The following is an 8,002-nucleotide window of genomic DNA, read 5'->3' as shown; positions in this document are numbered from 1 at the left end:
TTTCTAAACATTTTCTTATACAGCTTCATAATTTTGCTTCAATCGACACATACACACAAATAGTGTATATAGTATAATTAAATTGAATGTTAATTAACAAATACCATATTTTATGATGGTGAGAGAGCAGTGAAAAGAGGACTATACTGACTGTGGTTGATTTTGAATTTATCGCCAAATATCGATCAACAACTGAACGATTGATATGAGGTTGGTTTCGGTTCTATATGTCATCACGGTACACTGGTACTTCATTACCAAGTACATTGCCATAGCATCAACACGTGTTCCATTAAAATTCAGAATATGAAATATTACTTTATATTGCACTAAGCAAAAAAGTAAGTAGCATTTATTCCACGTAGTTTAAACCCACATAAATTTAAAATTTTGCATCAATTATTACTTTACAGACGCAATTCTTTAAAGATTTCTTGAAAATGATCTAAAAGAAGATCGAAACGTTGAAATAGATTTTGTGAAAATTTGCAAATAGTGTCTAATTTTAATACTTGATCGAACCAGTGCGCCGAAATCACTAAAAATATCGTTTTTAACAACAATATACGATCGACATAAGGAAAGAGTTATCTTTTAATAGTTTGTTCAATTTTCTATTTTCTAAAATGATTAACCTTTCAGACACATTCTGAGGAAGTGTGAAGTGGATTTCATCATTTAATTCAGAGATTCTATTCAGTAATGAAGCTGGTAAGGAATGTGTATCTTTAATAGTACTGTTTAATAATTTCCTCATGTATCTATTCTGTAAATTTGTCAATTTGTTATAAGTGAGAGAAGAAGTGGTAATAGTGTTGAATTTATTGGTAATACTATTTCTCTAATGAAGTTCGGAATTATATTGTTTGATCTGCATTTATTAATTCGTTTTCTCTCCTTGCATATCCGTTCAAAAATCTTCAATATGAATTTAAAGAAACATTACTTTTGTCAGTAAAAAGGAACACTGCTACATATTTGTACGATACTCTTTATATTCAAATTTCCCTCTCAGCGCCATTAATCGAACCTATAGTGCGGTAACGCTATCGTAACTAGAGATGGCGTTCAAAATCACTCACGGTGATTTATCACAGTGATCGCAGAATCACGATCACGACTGTGATTCTAACTTTTTTATCCCGAGTCATAGTACTTCGTCATCTTTGTGTTAAAAAATGGTATTATTTATGTAATTAGTAGAAAGGTATAGACAATTTCTTATTTAAATACCAATACCAGACAATATAATGATGTATGAATAATGATAATTCGTAGATCGTGATTATTTCACGATCACGACTGTGATCCTAACTTTTTTATCTCAAGTCATAATAATTCTTCATCTTTGAGTTAAAATATTGTGTTATTTATGTAGTTAGTAGAAAGGTATAGACAATTTCTTATTTAAATACCGAATACGTTACTTAATAATGTATGAATATATATATATATATATATATATATATATATATATATGTGTGTGTATATATGTAACTTAAACGACAATTTGATTCTTATACAGATTCAAGAAATTGGTTTATTATTTGATATGCATGATGTAATTTAAGATTAAGTGATTAATAAAATTGAACTGTATCCAAAGTTATCCTGTATGTATATAGATTGAGAAATATATTATTACTATATACAATTAATTGCTATCACTTTTTGTATATAATAGCTGAGATTCTTTAAGAATAGTAACCGAACACTTGAAAAATGTTTTAATTAGAAGCTGGAAGATTTAGATTTTGTATACTAATGGTTTATATATATGTATACATCATTTACTAATTTACCACCTTATAGGACATATATAGAGATCACTAATATATGTTCACAGAATTTTGTTATTCAAAATTATTGGATGCGAAACGAGTTCAAACATATTCAATATGATGTAAAAACGTACATTACATACTATTTGCGAGGAACAAGATATTGTAAAAGATCGATTTGCTATAATTGTACGTTATATACATAATATATGTCACATAACATAGAGATGAGAATAAATATTAATACAAGAACCTGTAAATTCATGGTTGTATGTTTCTTTATTATATCCCCAATTTTTAGTTTCAGTTACACTATAATTATATTAATTATTACTATGTAGTGCTATAAATAGATATTTAGAATATATAAAAGATATCATTTGTAAATATGTAACATATGTAACAAAATAAATAAAAAATACAACTTGTATAAAGTATAGATTGACATTTTTATAATTATCAGCATATATAAAAATATAATATATTTATAAAATATAATATTATTAAAATATTCTATATTTATGTACAATTAATTTTTAAAAAGTATATATAACTGAAAATGGATATGTATATGTATAGTACATAGTAAGGTATCCTATAACGAGCTACCTTACAATGAATGAATAAATGTTATCACGAATAGCTTTTTTTCAATAAATCAAAACGCTTACAATAAACGCGATACATACTTCTCTTTATAATATTTTTAAATATCTATATACTCTCGCGTAATATAAAATCTAAGTCTAATAAATTAAATTTATAGTACATATATTTGTATGCTCTTATTTTAAATTAAAAATATAAGGATATACATAGAATACTGTAACGAACATAGTTCCAAAATGAATTAGTTTCTTATAAAATACTGCTATATCTTTTCTAACGAAGCGAGTCAACGCCACTTGAGATAAAATAAACAAGGGGTGAGATGCCCACTCGCGAGCGCGATCGCTGTTATAGATTAGAGATCCTTTCCTCGTGCACAGATTCATTTCATTCATTCTCGAGCTCTGAGAGACAGTATCTGCAGTACGATGTCTGTGCAAACCAGAGGATGTGATTTGTGGAATTTCTTCACACAAATAAACAAAGCGGATATGCTATTTGCAAAATCTGCAAGAAAAAATTGTCTTATAAGACAACCAGTACTAATTTAAAAAGACATTTGAAGGCAGTTCATTCCACCATCTCATTAACATGGAGACAAACAACAAATCAGGTATGCTGAACTATTCATAAGACACGGTAAATATTGTTACCTTCATTTTAACGCTACATATGTATGTGCATATTAATACATGTAAACTAAAATTAAAAAGATGTAAAAATGCTATAAAAATATCTATTTTTGTTTTCACATATTACCTTAATTATCTTAAATCTAGATACACTTTCCTGAGAGCTCTTTCATGTATAGCATCTATTGATTGCAAAATATATTTTCTAATGATTCCATTTCTTTCAGCCATTACAAAATATTTCACAAGGTTTAAAGTTTGAAAAAATTTTAAACTGAACTTTCTTTTATAATTCATAGGCATTAGTTATTACTAATTATTAATTTATTCAATATTCAATGTTTGCCTTTATGCGATATAACTTATATGTATTTATGTTTTTATTTTTTATTATGTAACATGTCCCGAGAAAATAGACTTCTATATAGAGTGACCAAGAACAGTTATGTTCCTATGCTCTCCACCAATCAGAAGCGATCACGAAAAATCACGAATCACTGTGAAAAAACACCGTGATTTAGAACGAACGTGATCGAATCACGAGTGATTCGGAATAGGGCTGTAACTTTTCCGAAGCTTCGAAGCTTCGAAACTTCGAAACTTCGAAACTTCGGAACTTCGAAGTTTCTGAAATCGAAGCTTCGAAATCTCCGACCTTCGGAACTTCGAAGTTTCTGAAATCGAAGCTTCGAAATCTCCGACCTTCGAAGGAAAGTTACAGCCCTAATTCGGAATGAGCAGTTCATCCCATCTCTAATCGTAACTATGTTCGCGTGATCAACGGGTCACGCTACAACGGCATTCGCCACATAAGTGCGACCGTGCAACCCTCTTAAAAACAGGCAGAATAAAAAGCTCTTAAAAACTAAAAAGTCCTATTGCATTGTTTTGGTCCCATGATTTAAATAAAGTCAAGCCATACAGGAAATATGTCTCGAACAAATTTAATATTATTCCCCACACGTCCGAATAGATATCGCATTATGCTGGCAAGGTGTGCTGTCCAAAATCGGGCAGATTCCGAGCATGCTCAGCTTCGAGCGTCGTTCTGGCAGCTCGCATCGTGCGATTACAGGCTATGCTCGATATCTGCTCAAGGCAGACCTGGCTGACTGGGTAGTTGTAGTTAAGCGCTTCGAAGATTCAAGGTTTTTCTGTGCGAGGAATGTACCTGTTGCTATACAGGGTGTCCCAAGACCCCTTCGACTCCGGGAAATGGGAGGTTCCTTAGGTCATTTGAAGCAACATTTTCCTTTGCACCAATGTCAGCCGGGGCTTTGTTTAGGAGTTATTAACGAAAAACACGGACCAATCAGAGCGCGACCTAGACGCGCGATGGCACGTTCAGCACGGCGCGCCGGGAGACGAGCGTGGTGTAACGCCGCGATGCCGTAACGAACAAGAGTTTCTCGAGATTATGTGAATCCTCCCCGATTTGGATGAGCTTTGGATATGTTGTCAAGACCATGATTCTGAACAACATTTCCCTTTACAGTTTTTGTCGGCCGGCTTTAGTTTACGCGATAAATGTAAAAACTTGTAATTGTAAATCGATCGATTGTACTATCTTCTACCCGATTTGGATGAGCTTTGGATATGTTGTCAAGACCATGATTCTGAACAACATTACCCTTTACAGTTTTTGTCGGTCGGAAGAACTTTACTTGTCAATTCATATGGGTGGATCTCTTTACCCGACTTACGGCAACTTTACCCGAACGAGGGAAAAAGCAGAAACTGATTGTATTAAAACCTCACTTATTCAGCCGTAAATCCATTTGCTGCTTCGAAATGTGTGTCACTGGGACACTCGGTGACGAACTGCACAGATGTCTTCAGGTATACGACAGTACCGAAAGCTAAGGGACGTACGGCCAGGTCGACGAACTGCACAGCCGGTGGTAAAAGGCCTAAGGGATGCGCGGTCAAGTCGACGATCCAGAATTTCACTTTCACTTTCGAATCGATAAATAATTCGTATGTTTATTTCACACAGATGCCTTGAAATTTTTCCACACTCACAATCACTGTTCACATTTGTCAACACATAGTTATGCACTAATAATAATTGCCATATCCCTTGTCCTGCTGCACAAATCACAACAATCAGGTAATGCAATCACTAGACTGCGGATTTCATGCATTTGTAGCAAACATGAGTAGGTGCATTTTAAGACACTAGAGAGATTAAAGTAATTTCAGAACATCAATGTATTATTTTCAACTTCTTAAAATGATCACAGTAAGAATCAAATATCTGTCTGGCTCCTGTCCCTTGTAATAGCGGCAGCCAACTTTCATTTTACATAAAGATCCGCAGTCTAGTGATTAGATTAAATAATCGTTTAATTAGTTTAAGCAATTATTATTAGTGCATAACTATGTGTTGACAAATGTGAACAGTGATTGTGAGTGTGGAAAAATTTCAAGGCATCTGTGTGAAATAAACATACGAATTATTTATCGATTCGAAAGTGAAAGTGAAATATGGATCGTCGACTTGACCGCGCATCCCTTAGGCCTTCTACCACCGGCTGTGCAGTTCGTCGACCTGGCCGTACGTCCCTTAGCTTTCGGTACTGTCGTATACCTGAAGACATCTGTACAGTTCGTCACCGAGTGACCCAGTGACACACATTTCGAAGCAGCAAATGGATTTACGGCTGAATAAGTGAGTTTTCAATACAATCAGTTTATGCTTCTTCTCTCGTTCGGGTAACGTTGCCGTAAGTCGGGTAAAAAGATCCACCCATATGAATTGACAAGTAAAGTTCTTCCGACCGACAAAAACCGTAAAGGGTAATGTTGTTCAGAATCATGGTCTTGACAACATATCCAAAGCTCATCCAAATCGGGGAGGATTCACTTAATCTCGAGAAACTCTTGTTCGTTACGGCATCGCGGCGTTACACCACGCTCGTCTCCCGGCGCGCCGTGCTGAACGTGCCATCGCGCGTCTAGGTCGCGCTCTGATTGGTCCGTGTTTTTCGTTAATAACTCCTAAACAAAGCCCCGGCTGACATTGGTGCAAAGGAAAATGTTGCTTCAAATGACCTAAGGAACCTCCCATTTCCCGGAGTCGAAGGGGTCTTGGGACACCCTGTATGTATACAGATCCTTGTATCAGATGATCGCATAAGTTCGTGCCCGATTTGAAAATAAAAAATGGTTAAATTTCAATTATGATATATCAACTATATATAATTTATACTATATCATTTTTTTACACTCCGCCGTGCAGTACAGTTTGCTACATCGATGAAAATCGGGCACGAACCTGTGCAATCATCTAATACTTGTGATACTTGTGTAAAAAGTTGAATCCGCCAACCAATTCAGCGAACTATAGTTGCCAAAGTGTAATGGGTGAACATTTTTGAGGCAATACACATTTTATCAGAATTATTATCTTATTGTATAATAAAGAGATAATATTTTGTAGTTTAGATTTTAGATTAACATTTTTAAGCAATTTCAATGTTTTACATGTGGCATTCAGACATTAGCGTCGTGTCTAGTTCCCTACTGATGCTTAATCTTTGATGCCCGATTTGTTCGCACTCGTATGGTATGGGTCGTAAAGTATATTAATCAGCATTGATTAGTTTTCGGGAATGTTGCAATAAAGTGTGGCTATTTTTCGAGGGTGATACAGTGAATGATGGTGGAATGGAATGTGTTTTGGAATGTATTTGCTCTCTTCGTAAAATAACAAATCTTATTCCATTCATCTTCTCCGGTGGCGACGCCTCCTAGAAGTTAGCCCCCCACTTGTTGAATTAAACAATTTCAACAGTTGTGCTGAATTGTGCTATGTTTGTGCTATATTGTGCTCGAATATTATAACTATAATATGAAAAATAAGATGAAAAAATGAGAAAAACGATTTTTTGAGTAGCCCCCCACTTTTCATTTTTTTCAGTTTTCTCAATTGTGCTAAGTTGTGCTAAGTTGTGCTAAGATTGTGCTCAAGTATTACTTTAAAAAAATTATAAATAAAAAAGTTATGGTGAAAAAAAATTTTTCGACATCTAATTAACGTTTAAGTAAGAAACAGTTATCCAAACAGCATATAATCATATATCTGAGTTGTGCTAGCCTAGCACAAGTCAGCACAACTTTTAATTTCCGCAGCTCAACGATATAAAGGGCACTTTACTCTTGTGCGCTGCCCTTCGCGCTAAGGTACTTTTACCATTTTTGGTCTTTCTGGTCATCCGAACATAGTAATATTGCATATCTGAGTTGTGCTAGCCTAGCACAAGTCAGCACAACTTTTAATTTCCCCAGCACAACGATATAAAGGGCACTTTACTCTTGTGCGCTGCCCTTCGCGCTAAGGTAGTTTTACCATTTTTGGTCTTTCTGGTCATCCGAACATAGTAATATTGCATATCTGAGTTGTGCTAGCCTAGCACAAGTCAGCACAACTTTTAATTTCCCCAGCACAACGATATAAAGGGCACTTTACTCTTGTGCGCTGCCCTTCGCGCTAAGGTACTTTTACCATTTTTGGTCTTTCTGGTCATCCGAACATAGTAATATTGCATATCTGAGTTGTGCTAGCCTAGCACAAGTCAGCACAACTTTTAATTTCTCCAGCACAACGATATAAAGGGCACTTTACTCTTGTGCGCTGCCCTTCGCGCTAAGGTACTTTTACCATTTTTGGTCTTTCTGGTCATCCGAACATAGTAATATTGCATATCTGAGTTGTGCTAGCCTAGCACAAGTCAGCACAACTTTTAATTTCCCCAGCACAACGATATAAAGGGCACTTTACTCTTGTGCGCTGCCCTTCGCGCTAAGGTACTGTACCATTTTTGGTCTTTCCGGTCATCCGACAAGCATAATATTCTATATCTGAGTTGTGCTAGCCTAGCACAAGTCGGCACAACTTTTAATTTCTCCAGCACAACGATATAAAGGGCACTTTACTCTTGTGCGCTGCCCTTCGCGCTAAGGTACTTTTACCATTTT

The sequence above is a fragment of the Lasioglossum baleicum genome, chromosome 5 (genome assembly GCF_051020765.1).
Source record: "Lasioglossum baleicum chromosome 5, iyLasBale1, whole genome shotgun sequence".
Taxonomy (NCBI): domain Eukaryota; kingdom Metazoa; phylum Arthropoda; class Insecta; order Hymenoptera; family Halictidae; genus Lasioglossum; species Lasioglossum baleicum.
The sequence above is the reverse complement of the archived record's forward strand: the minus strand, read 5'-3'. Positions refer to the sequence as shown.